Consider the following 17,931-nt stretch of genomic DNA (forward strand, 5'->3'; position numbering starts at 1 on the left):
TTACTCAAGTTATCCTTATACAGGCCAGTGCAAGGCCCTCCCTCTTGATTCTATGACCTTTTGATGAGATCACATCTGTGCCTGGGCACTTCTTTCCTTCCCGGAGTTAAAGATATTTCAGGTTTTCCTTGTATTTTCTCTGCCCTAGCCACGGAATGGGCCATTTCTCAAAGGAAACCTGGATCCTTTTATTGGTTAATGAGAACTTGTACTCTTTGTTTTTAATCCCTTTCTCTGGACAGAACTATGAATATACCACTTTTATTTGTGAGTTAGTTTTGATACCTCTAACTCCCACCCAATAAGGTTTTTCTCTTCAACAATTTCATATTTTTATTTTGTGAAAAAATGTGTTTGCCAAACATCTCAATATACTTAATCATTTACTTAGATTTCAATATACACAAAATAGATTCACACTTATTTATAACAATAATACCTCCACTAAAAAGTAAATTTACTACGTAAACCTGGGGGGTATCTTTGTACTTTCTGTCCTCATTAGAGTTCTCAACTGGCTATTTACAAAATGTTTAAACTGTCCTTAATAATGGTATCCGCAGTGGTGTCCAGGGGTTTAGGCTCTTGGGTATTTGTCACGAGAAAGAATTCAAGGACGAACTATCCATCAACCAAACCAGCTGAGAATTTATTGGGAGGTAAAGTGAAGAAAAGAAAGCATACTTCTCAGAGTTAAACGGAGGTAAAGTGAGGAAAAGAAAGCATACTTCTCAGAGTTAAACGCAGGCATTTTCAAGGAAAAAAATGCTAAGTTCTGCCCTGGGTCCTCTGTCTTATGGGGATACAGGACTTTAGAGTCTACGCTGATTGGCATATTTGAGACAAAATAGGGGAACTCTGGGATGGTTTGATTCTCTTAGGGGGTGGGGCTGCTGTCTGGTGGTGATTGGCTTCCAGCTGCTGTCCACGAGCCATGCAGGGCATGTTGGCTGGTGGCGATCGGTTTCTGGTCACTGTACATGAGGTGTGATGTCACTGTTCAGGAGGTGTGAGATAATCTGAAAACAACGGGGGTTGTAGGGGTGGCGCCCCTCTCACTGCTTCCCTCTTGGCTGGCTGGCTTGTTGCCTTCTGATAACACAGTCTTTGTGTGTGTGTGCTGTAAGCTGCCCCTTCCTCACTTCCCTGGGTGCCTCAGCAGGCTAATGCTAGCCAGCAGGTCTTTACCTCACTTTCTCTTACCAGGTTTATTAGGTTTTCTGTCCCCTTCCTCCGCAGGTCCCTATAATCTTCCTGCCTCAGTGAGTATATAGTAAGTATGATTTTAAGAGAAATTGCCAGATTATTAAGCAAAATGCTTGTTGTGGTAAGTGTATTAGTTATCCAAAAGGGGTGCTGATGCAAAGTACCAGAAATCTGGCTTTTATAAAGGGTATTTATTTGGGGTAGAAGCTTACAGTCACAAGACCATAAAGAGTCTAACTCAAGGTACCATGAGAGGTACTTTCTCACCAAATGCCTAATGTCATGTGTGGAAGCAAGATGGCAGGCTATGTCTGCGAGGGTTCCGCTTCCTCTTTCCACTAAGGCTCTGTGGGCCCAGCTTCTTCCAATCTCAGTTGTAGGCTGGAGGGCTCATTTCTTTCCTGGCTCTTCTGCTCTGGTCTCTTCACAAGGTCAGCTGTAAACTATTAGGCTAATCTCTCTGGGGCTGCAGAATCAAAGTTCAATCCTCTTCCGTGTCTGTGGTGCTCTTCCTCTGTGTGTACCTTATTCCATGTTCTTGATTGAACGTCTGTTTACATAGCCCACCAAGGGGATGAGGACTCAACACTGCATGCCCTAATCTTGATTTGATCAAGTAAATGTAAAGCCTTTGAATTTAACACAATCAAAGGGTATCACACCCAGAGAAACAGACTAGTTTATACACATCATCAGTACCTCTTTTTGGAATTCATAAATAACGTCAAACTATCACAACAAGCTATATAACTTTCAGGGCCAGTTCAAAATGAAATGTGAGACACTTGTTAAAAAATGTATAAAGAATTTAAAGATTGTAATGGCAGAAGTTTAAACAAAACACAGCGTCATCCCAAATATGGACCTCTGAGTAATTGCACAGGATATGTGGAGCTGGCCCTAGTATTTTACACCATTTCAAAATCTAACCAGCAAAGCATGACATTCTAGTTTTTCCACATCCTTGCCAATACCTGATAATGTCAATCTCTGTAATTTTTACCATTTGGGTGGTTAGGTAGTAGTACCACATATTGGTACTTATTATCATTTTTGGATGAATAAAAATATTGATTATCATTTAGCAGTCATTTGTATATGTACCCTTAGAAATTGTTATTCTAAACTCACATTTTTATTGTTTCATATTTATTTATATTATTGTTGTAATAGTTATTTATATAATCTGGACACAAGTAGTTTTGGTAGATATGTTTACAGAAAATATTTTCTTCCAGTGTGTGAGTATGTGGTTTTTCTCTTAATTTTCTTCATGGTTTTTTTTTAATAAACAGAAGTTTTCATTTGTTGGATTATTATTTTTTTCAAACAAGTACAATTTATCATTTTTAATGATTAATATGTTTGTATTTTTAGCAGCTATATATAGCAGGGGGAGCATAGAGAGATTGAGAAGCAGTGAATCTTTTCTTGTTTTTTTTTTTGGTTATTATTATTATTATTGAAATAATGAAAATGCTCTAATAATGATTGAAGTGGTGAATGTCCAAATACATGATTATAGCAAACACCATTATATGCATACTTTGGATGGATTCTATGCTTTAATAATATGCATCAATAAAATTGATTTATTTAAGAAAAAAATGAATTTTTTGTCTGCCCCAAGATCATGGATATTTTCTCCAATGGTTTCTACTAATGTTTATAAAAGGTTTAGCTTCTATGTTTTTTCTATACTTATTTTTAAATTAATTATTGGTGTGGTGAGAGTTAAGGATTGAGGTTTGTTTTTTCTATAAGGATATCACATTGTAGTGGCATCATAATATGTTGAAAAGATTATTTTTCCTTATTGAATCATCTTAGCACCATTTCTCAAAACAATTAACCAGACATGTATGTCTATATTTCTGGACTCTCTATTGTTTTCCTTTGGTTTCTATGGTTTCCCTATAGAAGGATATGTCACTCTGTTTTAATCACATTTTTAAAGTAAGTTTGAAAATTAAGTAACTTAAGTCCTTGAAATTTCTTCTTTTTCCAAATTGTATTGTCAATTGTAGGCAACTGGTTTTTGTAAATAATTTTAGTGTTACCTCACTGATTTTATTAAAAGCCTGATTTTCTGAACAATAATGCCAACAGTTTTTATTTAAAATGAGATAAGAAAAGTTAAACATACCTGCCTTTAAATTAAGGAGGAGAAAAAGATACCAACACATATGCAGCACCCATAATGTACTCTGTTCACCACAGTGATGGAGCTAAGCAGCTCTGGGTCCTTCTGGGGAGACACTTTGTTTTCTGGTACAGGGATAAGCCTACCTAGCCGCTGGCACAGATGTAAGACAGAGCACTCTCCCCCAGGGGTGGAGGAGAAACACAGGTAAGTCCTTTCAGTCCAATCACCCATTTCCCATGACCACTCTTAAGCTTATTATGTGGTTTTTTTTTCATCTTCACTTCCATATACTTTTATTACACTTTCATTACAAGTTTAAAGTCTGACTTACACAGAATGCGTGTCAGGTAAGCTCACTAATGACACTGAGAGGGCAGGATAATCACCTGGATAAGTTCCCTGCAAGTCCAGTCTCTAGAAAGTTTGCAAGTAGACTGAAATGCTGTTAAGGGAATTTAGACACTAAGGGCTTGTGTCTGGGTGTCCTTGACTTTCTCTCCTTGGCCTTTTTCTCACTTATCACATCCGCCGCCAGCTTACTGGAGTCTCAGCATCGTCCACTAAACACAGACACGAGACAAGAACACTTCTTAGTTCCAAATAAATGTCTAGCACAGAGGCTTAGATGGTAGAGGCTTAAATATTTGCTGAGAATTTTAAAATATATATACTTCAGTTTAAAATAAATGTTTTAATTTTACAAGAAACAAAAGAAAATGAAAAAGTTAAAGAAATTATATAAAGAGAAATGACAGCAGTAGCCTCTACTGTTGTTAGTTTGGAGAGTTCACCAGGACCTCGGGGTATGACCTAAGGGGCGAATTGTCAACCTTCAAAGCTGTGGCCTCTTTTATGCCGGCTTCCATTATAAAATAAGGACTTTGGGGATCCTTTGTTACTTTATCAATAAATATGTGATAGGGAATTCTGGCCACAGAATTCATAGACTTCTGGTTGAGGTAGGATCTTATATTTACTAATTACTGCCTTGTTGATTTCTTTAATGAAATCATTCGTTTGACAACAGGCTAAGCAGTATTTCATGTCTGCAGGAAAACCACTGAACTCATCAGAAGTTATAAAGGGAATTTCTTTAACATTTCTTTGTTCTTCCAGGGGCTCTTTGTGGGTGCAGTGTCCTCAGCATTGGTTCTTCAAGGGTTTAGATCTGGTTCCTTTACACAGCTCTGGGTTACTGTGACCTGAGGCAAATGGGGAGAAACGTTTTCTTTGAGATGTTGCCCATCTTTATAATCTTCTTCAAGAGATTAAGGGTTACTTGAGTGAATTGTCGGTTCCTGCTAGGTGATGAATTTGCAATTCCAATTTAGAAGTTTATCTACTATGATGACTTCATCTATTTTATTTAATATAGTCTCAAGGTAGGTCCTTGGCCACAGTTTCGTAATGACAGAGTTTGTTTACTATTGCCAATCTTTTCATTAATGTGAAAGAATAATTGTTCCAGATCTGAAGAGGTCGTCCTGTAAACTGTTTAAACTCAGAGGACAAGTCAGGATGGGTCAGTCTAAAGCACTGACACCAACTAAACCAAACCACAGAAATGTCAAGCCTGCCTTGGGTCTTTAGCCAAAGAATGTCTTCTGGGTTCCTCGACTGCAGGAGTCCCAGTACCAGTCTCCAACTTCTGCCATCTGCCAGCAAATGGTCCACTTTGACTCTAGGTCACCAGACACAGAACACAGTCTCAGCCTCAAGTCTGGGAACTTGGTGAAATTTTGAATGTGATCTGTTGTCAAGTCTATAGATGAGTTGTACCTAAAGTTCATTAACTTTTCCAATCCATCAACATGATATAGCTTTTTATTAAGTTCATTTTAAAAGTTTCTCTAAGCAATGTTTTATAATTATCAGTGTACAAACCTTGCACATATTTTGTTGCATTTTCCCCTAGTCACTTTATGTTTTTGGATACTACTTTAAATGACATTTTAAAATTTAATGTTTAATTTTTTGTTGCTTGTATATAAAAATATTAATGCTTTTGGAATTGACCTTGTATCCTGTAATCATGTGAAATTCACATATCAGTTTTAGTGACATTTTTTGTAAATTCTTCAGGATTTTTTATGAACACATCGTTTTCTGTAGATACAGAAATTTTTACTTATTCTTCTGACTTATATGCCTTTAGATATTTTTCTTGACCTATTGCACTTGTTATTACAAAAAGTCGAAGTGAAATAATGAGATTAGACATCTATGTTTTGTTCCCATTCTCTCACATGAATTGGTAGTATTTCTGTAGATTCTCTTTATCAGGTACATGATGTTCCTGTTAATCCTACTTTGCCAAGAATTTTTATTGTGAAATGTGTCCCTGGTACTGAACTGGTACGGGAAACCAGTGGAAGGAAATTTAGAAGTTGGTGTGCTATTTTCCATAAATGAGTAATATATGGAAATTTTAAATTATAACAATGACATAATCAGATGGTTATTGCTTGGGTCAATTGATTCTCTAGAGCAGAGACTGGCAAGATTTTCCTGTAAAGGATCAGAGAGTGAATATTTTAAGCTTTCCATGCTCCGTAGCATATTCTTTGCTTTTGTTTGCCCGTGCTTTTTTAAAAAATTTACTTTATTTGATTCTTTAAAAATATAAAAACATTAATGACTTAAAAAAACAAACCCTGGCCAGATTTGGGTCTCCAGCCTTAATGTGCTGACCCTTCCTCCAAAGAAAGAGAATGAAATGCTAAAGTGAAAAGTCAGAGAACTTCCTTGTCTATGTATATTCCAGTTACCATTGCAATGTAACAAATCTCCCAAAAACTTAGTGGTGCAAAACAACCATTTTATTATGCCCACAGATTCTGTCTTTTGGAAATTCAGAAAAGGCACAACAGGCATAACAATTTTCCTTTCCACAACATCTGGGAGGACCGCAGAGCTGAGAGGGATACAATGGCAGGTCTGGTGTCTTCTCTAACATGTCTGGGGACATACCTATGCTGGGTTGATATAAAAGCTGGATTCAGCTCAGAATGTAGATGAAACATCTATACAGAGCCTACCCCTGTGGACTGGATGTCCTCAAGTTATGGTCTTAGGTGACTAGACTTCTTTAATCACAACTTAGGGGCCCAGAATGAGTTTACCAGGAGATGGGGCAGAAGCTGTAGGTCATTCTAAGAACTAGCCTGATACTGGTTGAAGCAGTTACAAACTCAGTCATGTTCAAGGGAATGGAACTTAGACCCCACCTCTCTGCGGAGGGGTATGAAATGATTTGCAGTCACTTTTAAACTGCCACCATCAACTCTCTTGCAACAAATTATTTCTATTCCTCCCATACGCAAAATATAATCACTTCTTTCTAGGGCCCCATAATTCACATCTCATTTTGGCTTCAGGCTCAGGCTCCCACTCCAAGACCTTGTCAATTAATCCAGTCTATGTGTAGTTGAAGCTCTGATATGTAGGACACACTGGAAAAGAGCTCTGCTGTTTTTGATCCTGCCATGTGACAGAAAGGAGAGGCTCAAAGAACTGAGGACCTGGGGAGAGACAAGCCATATGCCTGATGGCTTGCAGCTGAAATTGGAAAGAAAGTCAAGCAATTGAGCCTGAGAGAAGAAGCCTGAAAAGAGACAAGTCCCATGCCTGGTTGCCCTCAGCTGAGCTCTCCAGGAGATGGTACAACCTACAGTTGAAGGCAGACACCAGGCAGAAATCACCTGCCATCTTGCTTCAACCTGTGGCAGCTGGCTTGGGTGAGAGAGAGCCTCTTATGGTGCCCTGAGTTGGACTTTTCACAGCATTGTGATAGTAAGTTTTCACCCCAAATAAAAACCCTTTATAAAAGCCAACACATTTCTGATGCATTGCATTGGCATTCCTTTGTCAAACTAAATAGTTCCCAATCCAATAAGCTGGTGGCCTTATAATAAGGAGGACATTGGACACAGACAGACAGAGATAAGGAGATAATGCCCTGTGAAGACTGAGGCAGAGAATTCCATAGATTTGCAGCAAACCAGCAGAGGCTACAAGTGGCGAGGAAGGAGTCTCTCCTACAGATTTAAGGGGAAGCATGGCCCTGCTAACACCTGGATTTCAGAATTCCATCCTCCAAAACGACTGTGAGACAATAAATTGCTGCTGTTTGAGGCCACCCAGTTTTTGATGCTTTGATATGGCAGGTTTCTTATAATTAATTTCTAGTTCACTCCATTAGACAAAGGTATACACATGAATCTCTTCAATATGAGTCTTCTCTATTTTTGCTGGATGGCAATGCCCTCAACATTATTAGAAGCACCATTTTAATGGAGGAGTCAGAGACATGCTATTTATTTTATTTGTAGTCCTTGTTATTTTTAAGCTAGGCATCAATTTAGATATTTCTAAGTATTTTTTATTTGAACTTTTCCCTTTCCCAGAAGTCATTTCCTTTTTTTCTTTTTTTTTTTTCTTTTGAGGCCAGATATTAAGGTATTAAACCTGGGAACCTGGGACCTCATATGTGGGAAGAAGCTGGTACTCAACCACTGAGCCACATTAGCTCCCTGAGTTGTTCTTTTTTCTTTGTTTGTTTGCTTGTTGTTTGTTTTTAGGAGGCATAAGGAACCGAACTCCGGACCTCCCATGGTGAAGCACGTGCTCAACTGCTTAAGCCACACCTGCTCCCCTGAGGTCATTCTTAATTTGACTATCTTTTGCTGACTGGAGAGGCTGGGAATTTTAATTCTCTCTACAATTTGTTTTTTTTTTAAATTGAACAGCTCCTTTTTAGCTTGTGTCATTCTCTCTGTCTCTTATCATAAGCACCTAAAAGAAACCAGTTGACCTTTTGAATTCTGTCTGGAAATCTCCTCAACCGTATCCCTGTGTTCATTATACTTTCTAATTTCCATATGAGTTCAGGCAACAGTTTTGCTAAACTTTCTGCCATGATATAACAAGGTTCTCCTAGTGTTCAATAACTTTTTAAATTCTTTTTCCTTTTAGTCCTCACTAATAATGTTTTCAAGGCTTTAACTGTCCACCCTCTTCTCTCAGACTTCTAGTGACCCCCTGCTTCTTAGTCCCAAAGGGAATGCTACATATTTTTTGTTTATGATACCACTCAACTTCTAGTATGAGATTCTATTCTAATTACCATTGCTGCATAAGTAATAACCTTATTTTATTGTATCATTTTGTGTAATTTTACAGATATTAAGTAAAGATCCACCCACTGATTTGGAGGTAAATTTTGTATACATAGCCACAATTAATCCAATCCTAGCTCAGTGGCAACTGGACTGGGACAGTGAGCTTCTTCCTTGTGTAGGTCTATGAGGATTGGGGACTAGGAAGAGCTGAACCACCAAAGAACCAAAAACCTAGGGAAGGGCGAAGGAAGGATTTAATATATGGAAGCACTTGCTCAGGATAAAAGATTGGCAACCTGACAAGGATATTAGGGGGTAGATCTCACTTGCCTGTAGTTCTCAGAGAAATAAAGTTGGGAAATATTCTTAGTGAAAGCAGAGAAAACAGACTTGCTATGGCAGAGGGCAGAATAAAACAAAAGACATGGCAAGATGGCCCAGAGTGAAAATATTCTGTAAGACCATAAAACTAGGCAAACACTATGATCTGCAAATGTCCCCAAAAATACAATTTCAAAATAAAATATTTGTGAAAGTATTAAATAATACACTTAGGAAAGGGTCATCAGCAAGAAGGAGTTCAGTTGTGACACTCTGAAAGTCAGTGCAGATACAAGGAGCTATGATGATAGAACTGAACTCTTCAATGATAATCAATATTATAGGATCCTAAACTAAGTGAGGGCAGGGCCAGGGGGTATTTCCCACCAGAATGAAATTGGACATAACCACTGTACTTAGCAGGAAGGTAACAGTGGCAGCCAGTGAGGCCTTATATGCAGTCAACTATGGAGATGGTCAATAGAATATGGCAAGATAGACTGACAACCAAAATGCTATTATTACTCAACCAAGGCAACAAAAGAAATATCAGTTTAGGTTGTCTGATGGAATATTAGGAGGTTAATAGTATTGGTTTTAATCAAAGATACTACCCTTTGCCTGATTTCAGGACTTGTCATTTTTGGATCCAGAACCCATTTCTGAAGGTAAGATCATGAATCATGGATCAAGGGCTTTGTAAAACTATGACAATTATATATAATAATGATACTCAAGTTCTTCCCCAAAGGAACCTATAACAATTTACTGGTATAATTAATACACTGGAGAAAAGGATGCACCCAAACATTCCCAAAACTTTTACACACAGAGTCTGGATTGTCATTGATATCCAAGGACCCCATCAAACCTCCAACCACATCATGACAGAGTTCTAGGTCAGTCTGGCTCTCAGTGAGTTGTCCACTGTGTCAAAAACTGTCATTTCTTCAGTCCCTGCATGTATGAATGAAATGAATATATTTGATGGTAGGGGCAATTCCTTCATTGGTTTTGTGACCTGTAAGGTAAGAACTATCACAGTGGAGAAGGTCTAGAAGAAAGACCTGAATCTTCTCTCCACCTCCACCAGGATGATAAGTTATTGCTTGCAAGTTCTGCCCTTAATGGATGCAGGGGTGGAGGTCCCGATTATTTTCCTTGTTAATTCACCTTTTAGGCCCCTATAAAAACAGACATATCCTGAAGGATGCAAGTCCACTACTGTATACTCAGCTATTAATTACAGCTGTTATTCTAGATGAGGTACCTTTGCTTTGCACCTATTGATCTGGTGAGTGCTTTCTTGCCTATCCCAGTCAAAAGGAAACACAGAAATAGTATGCATTCGCTTCGGGTGGAAGACAGTATACATTTTTATTCTTGCCCCAGGGCTATATTAATTCCACCATCCAGTCATAACATTCTTGGAATAAACCTGGACCAGCTGGATTTCTCTCAGAACATCACACCTGCCCACTATATTGACAAATGAATTCAAATAGGACTAGTTGGGTAAGAAGGACTTTTGTACTGAATACCTTGGTAAGGTGCAGGAAATCCAAAAAGTGGGAATTAAACCCTAGAACTCTACAAACACCCCATGACGTTTTTAGGTGGTCTGTGGTATGCTGGAACAGTGCCCCTATCAAAGTAAATTATGGTATATCACAACTCCCAACATGGGTACAAAAGCATAATATCTATTAGACCTCTTTGGATTTTACCAATAATGTGCTCCATCCCTGGAAACTGCTCTAGTCCTGTGCCAGGGGACAGGCAAGTCTGCCAGCTTTGATCAGGGCCCTGAACAAGGATGGTCCCGTAATATGCCCAGGTTGTAGCAGCAGTTCTATCACTTTGGCCTTGTAACCCAGTAGAACATACGGTAACAAAGCTATCTGGTGGGAAAAATGAGTTTACAACAAGCTTCCAAACCACTTTATAGATACCCAGGGACCCAGAGTCCTAACCAGGCCAAGCCATATGCAGGTGCTCAGTCATTTTTACTAAAATAAACATATTCTGTATATTTTCACCTCCCTTGCCTGCCTGGCCTTAGCCAGCATCACTGTCATAGTACTGATGGAGGATTCAATCATATCATGTGACCCCACATGTAATTACACCAACAGGCCTAGGAAAGGCAGTGAGGCAGTGAACATCTGACCACGTGGTGGCCTAGTTCTATTTCATATCACCTTACCAAGTGGGACAGTTTGAGATTATTTTGGGAATCCCCAAAAGACAAAGATTATATTTATAAACTATTCTTCTGGTGTGATACTCTTTGATTATACTGGATTCAGCTGAGGGGCCCTTGATTAAATTACCTGTTAAGATTAGTGCTTTGATTTAACCATGATAGTACAGCCTGACTTAGGTTGAGTCCCTGCCCCCTTGGTGGGCTGATATAAATGAACACTCACTCAAAGAGACATTTAGGAAGAGAGAGCTCAGGCATCATTTTTGATCCTTAGGCCCTGAGGAGAGGTGAGCAATTTGCCTGAAAATTTGCAGCTGACCTTGGGAAGAGAACGGAACAGCTGCGAAGACCCTTAGAGAAATGAACCCTATGCCAGGAGAGAGAGGAAGCCCTAAGAGACAAGCCTATGCCAGCCTACAGCTGAGAGAGGAAGCTCAGAGGGGATGGCTGAACCTTCACAGAGATCAGTGGCCATCTTGCTTTAACATGTGACAAATGACTTCGGTAGGAACTCAACCTTGAGCTGGAATCTTTAGGGCCTTGTAACAGTAAGCTTTTACCCCTATGTAAAAGCCAACAGATTTCTGGTACTTTGCATTAGCACCCCTTTGGCAGACTAATACACCAAGCAATGGTTGAACTAGAGAACAATAAAATAGCCTTGGAAGGCACAGCTTGGAGACTATGTCTTATGAAAATGAGGCTTCCCGCTCTAAGACACATAATCTAAATTAAATATGACATGGTATGTCGAACACCTGACTGCAGGGATCCAGGGATAAAAATACAAGTGTCCACCTTTAGTGTCACTTCCACTAATCCACCCGTGGGCTTGCACTTACTTTCTCTCTGGATTTTGAAGGTTTAAAGAACCTCTCTCTCAAAGGGGTGACCTTTCAGCCAGCGGACACAGAAAAACAGATACCTGGGGACTTCAGGCTCCTTCTCGCAAATACCAAGCAGGCAAAAAGTGGTAATAATTAATTGGCATTGGTAATTGACCCTGATCACCGAAAGTCAGTAGGACTGTTGTTTCACATGGGAACACAGGCCAAGGGGGACAGCAGAAATTTGTGCCACATGCAAAGAACCTAAGGATGCAGGGTTCCATTCACTTAGAACTTCTCCTGCAAATTCATACAGATACTGGACAAACTTAGATATATTACCTCAAACTCAAACAAGTAGCTACATCAATTGCAGTTGTTGTGCATATTGAGGTATTTTTTTTAAATGGTCACAGCCTTGACAGTGACCTGCAGCCACTAATCTTCCAAATTCGTTGAGACCATGACTCAGCATTCTCTAGAAATGGGCAAGAGCATTCAGTTAGAGTCTTGCCCAAGGGATATATGAACTTTCCCACCCTCTACCATTACAGAGTCCATAGATACCTGGGTCAGTTGGGCATCCCGCGGAAGATAACAACAATGCATTCTATCGAATTCATATTCAAAGGACTGATTGGACAAGAAGATGTAGACACATTGGAGGATGGGAGACCAAGCCTAAAGCATCCAGGAGCCTATGCCATCAGTGACTACTGAGGTCCCAATCATCTGAGACACCTGGGCTATCCCTCCATTTTAGGAACTAATTATTGAATCTTGTACTTCCAACCATGAAGAAGAAAGCACAGCCCTGGATAGGATTCTTCAGGTATGAAGGCAGCATATTCCACACCAAGAAATACTGTTGCTGTCCCCAAACCAGGTGAAATTAAAGACATTGATGGCATTAAGCATCCAAAGATAGGAAGGGACTTAGTAGCAGGTTCAGGCTGTGCTACAAGAAGTCCTGACACTTGGACCATAGAATGTAGCAGACACAATGCTCTTAGACACAGGAGCAGCGAGAAAGCCTACCTTGTGGAGATTATGGCAAGTCCCTTGGGATAATAACAATGCGACTCTCTAGCTTTCTGGAGCAAGACTCTGCTATCTTCAGTGTGGAATCTTGAAAAACACTGCTGTCATGTGGAAACTGTGGGTGTGGATGTGTTGCATGTGTGTTTGTGAATTAGTTGTTCCCTCTCTATGTCTCTATGTCTAAAACTCCTGTCTGATAGGCCAAAATTTAAAGGAAAAGATTAATTTATTAAGAAAACTTAAAACAAATATATAAAAACATTTTTCATGTCCTTTGGAATTTATGGGAGATTGAAAATTTACTGCTTGTTAACAAGAACTCATGATGTAAGAATCAAAATCTCAGAGTACAGAGCACGCCTGTTATTTGCTTTATAAAATAGGACTGTGCTTTCTTACAGATGTCTTCTACAGCAAGGAATCTATTAATGTTACTGTGTGGTCAGTGGAAAAGCCTCTTCTGTGCACCACTCAGTTTTGAAATTACATGAGTCTTGAGCTCTCTATCTTATCCATCCTCCAGTTCAATCTTTCATTTAACTTACAAGTTTGGGGTTTACTGAAATTAACTAGATAGTGTATCTGCCCTGTTTTCCGGTCTTCTTACTCCCACCCTTGGGTTTTCACATCCTCACTTCTCCTTATCTACCATCAGCAAATCCTGTAAATAAGTGTCAGCAGAAACTGCAGGAGTGATTTCTCAACATGCCTGCTGATGAGGCAGGAATCAGCCTGATTCCTACATTGTTCTTATGAAAATGAGAAAGGTCATGCAAAACACACTCAGCTTGAAAGTTTTGAGTCAGAAACCAGAAATGTGGGCCACATTCTCAGAAATGTGTAAAGTAGGCTCTAAATAGCTCTGTGGATTTCAACTGTGTTGAATCTAATTCAGACAAACCACCTAATGGCATTTCAAACTACTACTCACCTCCTGGGTGCCTGGGGCTTCAGGACACTTGAGTAACAGCTCATCCTCTGCAGCAGCCTTTAATTGGGAGCACTCAAAGCCCCCAGCAGCCACGGTACTCCTTTTGCATCTGCTCAGCCAGTGCGGTTAAGGGCTTTTGAATTTGGCATCTGTTCTTACAGATTTCTCTAGCGGTTTGACACCCGAAAGTCCTTTGCCCTCTTCCAATGGCATAACTTTTCGCCAAATTGAATTGCAAAACATAAGCTACAATTGTGCCTCAGCCCGGGTCCTTCCCCGTTATTATTTCATTGCCTTTGTCACCTCAATATACCTCACAGCATATAAAAAGATATAGATTAATGCATAGAGAGAATACTGAAGTCCATGTTTGTTTAGGGCTGGCAGGGGATGCAATATTTGGCTGTTTTACTATTTTTTGGATTACGAGGACTGCTTTGAATTGTGGTGCAAAATTTTGTTTGATCAAAGTGGACCTTCTTTTCATGGCTAAACAAGGCCAATGCAATTTATGTTTACACAATGGAAAGTAAAATGTAGGTAGGGGCTTCAGTCAACGAAAAAGGTCTACAAAATTTTGATAGCAAATGAATTTGTGAGAAGTGAGTCTTTCTCTTTTCTAGTCTTTAAATTTCAATAACCTGAGACAAGAAGGCAGCAGAAGATGGGGAAATATATACATACAAATAAAAAAATAAAAGCAAAGGAAAACCAAATTGCCAGAAGGACAGAGCATGCTTAGGGCTTTCTGGAAGTGGCTGTCGCTCTCCTACGCTCAACTGTTGCTAGTGCTCTTTGGGATGTGGGCTCATTCTCCTTAAGCAAATCTCAACCTGGAACAATATAATTGAATCGGAAAAGAACAATTGCTGATTAACACTGAGTATCATGTGATAATGCAGGCAGCAAAACGCTTGAGTTACTTTTATAATCCTTGAAAACTCCTATGGATTAAATAGTGAATGTGTAGTCCCTAGGTGTGTGGAATTAAATAAATGTGGATATACTTCTGATGGTGCAAGGACAATAGCTGGAGAGGAGAAGAGAGAGAGCAGGCTAGAATGCCACAGTCATTTATTAGCATATGAGAGAGAATTTGTCTGAGCTATTAAGTGCCAACAGCAGTAAATTCCAAGGACCTTGAATCTTCAATTAATTTTCCTCATGAAGCCTTTGAGAAGCCTCAGGGCTTATTCAGATCTTTAGAATTGCTTTACAGGCCCTCAACAAGAAACCCTATTTGCTGTTAAGCTGAGAGAAAGTTTGCAGTTATGAGCCTATAATGAATATATTCCTATAAAGATTCAGAATTGATTTTTTCCCTCCACCTTAGTAAATGTCTCAAAACCTTTAACACTGAAGCAAATGTTTAATCTAATAGAGATCCTTTTAACAACAAATAAGGCAATACAATCCAACCACTTAATTTAAAATGCTGTGTTTTTAATTTTTGTTTACTTTTCATTCAGCAGGGTGGTCTGGAGAAAGCCACAGATTATTGCAATATATTAAAATATATATATAAAGAAAATGTTCATAATTTTTCAAAAACTTGACATTTAAGATCCCACAAATTTGTATGGCATGAAACACCCCTTGCATCCTCCGCTCCCAGCTGTGACAGCATATTTCCACTCACTTTTTCTTTTCTTTTGTTTCTGCAGTGGAATTTCCTTGTCCAAAGTTCAATACTCCTTCTGGACTTTTAACTATTATTCTTGATCTCCTGCCTTCTGCTTCTTTAAATCAATTGATTAATTATGCCTTAAAAACTTTCCTTTAGGCTGCATGTCTCCACTCTTTCTAAAAATATGCTTAGGTCTCACCTCCAAACAGCATGCTTCCTTATAGCTCCACTAAAACCTTGATCTATTCACCTGCCCCCCCCTCTCCAGGACCAAAGTCACTCAATAAGAGCGCTAGACTTGTTTCCTCTAATTCAACACTTCATTCTACTGCTCAAAACTCTATTTGGTTTCATTCTTCTTCATATAAACTGCAGCTTTTACTTATGCTATTGAAATATAAATGCCTGTTTCTCATGTGGTTGTGTAAAGTCATCGATAAGATGTAAACAGGCAAATTAATATTATGTGAAGATGTTTTTCTGTAAAGGAAGTTATTTCTTTACAGAAAATAACTATTGGGTAGTTATTAAAATATTTAATATTTTCTTTATAAAAGCATATGTATTATGAATTGGAATTTTTTTACATCATTCTGTTTATGAAACTAATAAGCAAATGAAATGAAATATGTCATAAAAGTGCTACTTTTTCTTTCTACCCAGATCCAAAAAACTTTATTTTTCTTTGGTTTAGGAATATTGGGAAACACTATTCTTTGAAAATTCACAATCATTGCTGTCATATTCAAAAGCCTCTTAGTTTTTTATCAATACTCAAAATTCTAGAACATTTTGTCAGAAATAAATCAAATAATAATAAAATAATCTTCCCTGTCATCTCCATCATAGAATCACCTGCTTTGCTTCTGACATTTTCCTCTCTGCATAACGGATGCTCAGTTTTTCCTTTAAACTTTCAAAACATGGGATTATTTCATAAATTCACCTTTGCATTAATTCATGCCGTACCATCGCTCATCTGTTATTTCACTGAGCAGGCTTGGCCTTGCTACCCGCTTAAACCCCCCTTCTATTTCTGATTGGGCGAGGTGTTGGCTTCTTGTTCCTCTAAGGACACCAAAATTCCAAATTCACTCAGACTCAGAGCCTTATAATCATGTCTTATTCTCTCTCCCTCTCACTTATTTGACCTAATAATTAAGTAAATATAGCATCTATTGATTGCTTTCTTTGTGCTAGAAACCGCTAGGTGCTACTGCATTTTTCAGGGTCCCAGCAGGAATCACTGGTGATCCTTCAGAAGAGGAAGGGGTGAATTTAACAGAGGGCATCTTTAGGGTGAAGGCAGGGCCCCCTGGAAGGGGTGAGGGAGGGAGCTGTAACCAGCAGCCAGGGAGAGGTGAAACTGGAACGCAGCTGCAAGAGAAAGGTTGTGCTACAGGAGTGTGACCTTTAATCCGTAGTCCTGTTGCCATGAATGGACTCTAGGGTCGTGGCTACATCGCAAGAAAGAATCCAAACACTGCCAGGTTCACGAAGTAAGGAAAAGGGTTTATTGAGACACGAGAGAAAAGGGAATGTACACACCCAAGAAGACACAGGTGCAGACATAACTCCAGGCAAGAGATGTCCTGGGGCTGGGGGGCCTTTTAAAGACTGGCCCTTCCTCCTCCCCCTTCCCCATGTTAAGGAGGGATCTCAGCTATTTGCTGTCCTGAGTGGTCGCTTCTCTGCAAGCATGGACCACTCACGTGGCACCTGTTAGATTTCAGGGAGCCAATCGGGAGGATTTTCTCTTTGGAGTTATCCAGGGTTTCTTTTGAGCCCAAGAGTTTCAAATGGGACCTCTTGACCAAGTTCTTCGCAGACTTTTTTGGCTGTAAAGGTTATGCCCTTGTTTTGGAGCAGCTGCCTTCCTTCAAGCGATTTCCGGGAAGGCTCACAAGGCCGTGGCCCCGTTCTTTGCTGGGTTTCAGCTGTGTTGGCTGTGGCTTTGTTCTGACCAGCGGCCTTCCCTCATTTCCTATAGGAACATGCCTCAGTCCTGCAGGAAGGCATTGGAAGAAAAAGATGCTGCCCCACTCTCCTCACATCCACAGAGCGCCGCCTTTAGTTTTTTAAATTTTGTTTCTTTATTAGAGACATTTGTGAGTTTACAGAACAATCATATGTAAAATATAGGATCCCGTTCACTAACCCACCACCAATGTCTTGTATTTGTTACAATTGATGGTAGCATGTGTGTAAAATTGCACAATTAAGGGTTCAGAATTAACATAACTATGCTAACAGATAATTATAATTTACTTCCAATAAATTATAAACTAGCCAAAGATTGATAATCTGAAACTCCTGAGACTGACTAGAATCACCTCACCCTTTGTATATGGCCATTTCCAACTAGAGACCTACCATTGGGATGATTATTCCAGAATGATCTTACCTTTGTATATGAACATTTCTATTGAAAGGGTAATCACTGCAATTTCCCCTTTTTAATATCCATACAGAAAATCTTGTCATTGACCCTTGTTTTCAGTACCTC

General features: G+C 39.2%; 1 pseudogene; it reads right to left on the minus strand.

The window, feature by feature from the left end:
• Positions 1-4,125: 4,125 nt before the first annotated feature.
• Positions 4,126-17,931, minus strand: part of LOC101441883 (SKA complex subunit 1-like) — a 37,588-nt pseudogene continuing 23,782 nt past the window's right edge.

The sequence above is a fragment of the Dasypus novemcinctus genome, chromosome 11, assembly GCF_030445035.2.
Source record: "Dasypus novemcinctus isolate mDasNov1 chromosome 11, mDasNov1.1.hap2, whole genome shotgun sequence".
Lineage (NCBI taxonomy): Eukaryota > Metazoa > Chordata > Mammalia > Cingulata > Dasypodidae > Dasypus > Dasypus novemcinctus.